A 2,308-nucleotide genomic window follows, 5' to 3' on the forward strand; every position below is an offset into this window, starting at 1 on the left:
ACCACACATTCAAAACAGAATAGATTTCAGCCTTGTGCCTTTCAAACACTGCTGATTGCAATCTCAGCTGAAAGGCTCCCATACACAAAATAAATATATTTGAAATATATTTTTGGAATATATGCAAATATTCGAAATTGGCCCAATAAATATATTTGAGTTAAATATATATAAATATATGTAAATATATTTCACACTAACTGTAACATTATATATTTTTGTTATAATTCAGAATATATTTCAAAATGATAAATATAAGTGACCAACAATGCAAATATATTTCAATGTATTTGGAATATATGCCACATATATTTTCGACACTTTACGTAAAATATATTTCAATATATTTTTTTTCTGTATGGGTGGAGGTGGAAAGTGTTTGGTCACCACCCACATGACCAAATGTCTCTTTTGGAAGCCATGCGTGCCGGATGTGAGGACACGACTGCCAGGGATGGATAAGGCACTCCAGAAGGTTCTTCCCCAGGTGCATGGCAAGAGAGAACATTAGATGTGATGTTGATGAAAGCCTGTGGCCTGATGCTAGAGAGAGGCAGGATTAGCCCCTCAATTATTTGTTCGAATTACAGTATGTACTTTTAGTTTCTACCTTTTTTTTCTCATTACTGTAATTCCATAAATTACTACAGACTATTGAAGCAAACTGCTAATTTTCATTTACCCTAAAGAATTGTTATGTTCTAAAAAATTAAACAAATCATGTGAAAGAATGTCACTCTTTTCTTTGAAGAAAATATTACTTTGTATGAAGTCACTGAAACTGTTCAAACTGTAAAGATGAAAAGTTAGTATTTTCTGTATTGGTGTTTGATGCTCGTGTTTTTACTCTCAGTGTGTTCTGAGTGACAGTGTGTGTTATCTCAGTGAGGGTTGTGCATAGTGTTTAGCGGCACTGAGCCTGTTTTGAGCCATGTGTTAAGAGTTGTGTTGCTCGGAGTGAGTTTTGCAGGTGATGTGAACTGTTTAGCTCAGGTGACTGTTGGTAGTGCAGACTGTAGTTAGAGTTTTGCACATGTAGCTCCAGTTGTGCTCACTGTCGTTTAGCAATCGAAAAAAACTGTAATATCATATACTCATAGTTATACTCATATTTGGGCTCCTGGTTTCTGCTTTGTGTGGTATCCTGTCTAATATCTGTGGTGTCTTGTTTAGTTTCATATATGATGCTCATCTTACTTGGTATTAAAGTACAGCTGTGTTTGCATAAGGTCTAGAAATGATGGAAATACTTATTATTATTATTATTATTATTATTATTATTATTATTATTATTTATATAATATATATTTTTTAATTTTGTTTAGTTTTTCAGTAACTGTTGTTAGTTTTGTTTAGTTTTAGTTTTTTCATTTTGTTAAAATTTCTAATTTATTTCAGTTTACGAAAAAGTTTTTTAACCAATAGTTTACGTCTACACGCGACCAAGCGACGCGATACCATTCATTTTCAATGGGGAGCGGGCGACTTCCGGCGACACGCGTGGTCGCGACCGTTGGCGACTGGATGGGGCGTGTCTGGCGACGCGACAAAGTTGAGAAATGTTTAACTTTATGCAAATGAAGAGCGACTTTCGCGAGCGACAACCAATAGGAGTGAAGTCAGTGGAGCAAACGTGATCCGTCACTCTTCAGTGCAGCGTCTAGACCGAGGCAAGATGAATGAGAAGTTTATTTTAGCAGTCAGAAACTGTCCAATAGTTTATGATATGTCTCTGTGTACATACAGTGGTACTCGCCGTGCTGACTCCGAGCCCGAATGGTTTCGTGAACTCAGAAAGACCAGTATTTGCCCATTTTCTGCTGTTAAATAGCCGCGATAGCACAGGGCACTCGCTGTTTCTCATTCATCTTTAATATTATGCATTTTATGTACTGATCCCATTTATATTTAGTTTTTACCTTCCAAAATGTTAGCTTGTAGCGCAAGAAAACTACAACACGTAACATCCGTGAATGTCACTCACAAACATTACCTAGGCAACCAGAAGTGAGAACGCCCACTAACGACCTCATCGCCAGCCACTGGCGACATGCAGCGATAAAGTCGCTTGTAGTGTGAACGGGGCTTTAGTTTCAGTTTTCGTTTACGAAATTAACCTTGCCACACACACACACACGCACACACACACACACTCCTCCACAAACAAACCATCAGATCCATTACTCTCTGTCATATAACAGTGACAGAAATACAATCTAGAAGCACAGAGAAACATCACACACACACACACACACACACACACACTTAACACCAATCAGTCACTGTCCATGTGCTTTTAATGAGGACC

The sequence above is a fragment of the Rutilus rutilus genome (assembly GCF_951802725.1).
Source record: "Rutilus rutilus genome assembly, chromosome: 12".
In the NCBI taxonomy this organism is placed as follows: Eukaryota; Metazoa; Chordata; class Actinopteri; order Cypriniformes; family Leuciscidae; genus Rutilus; species Rutilus rutilus.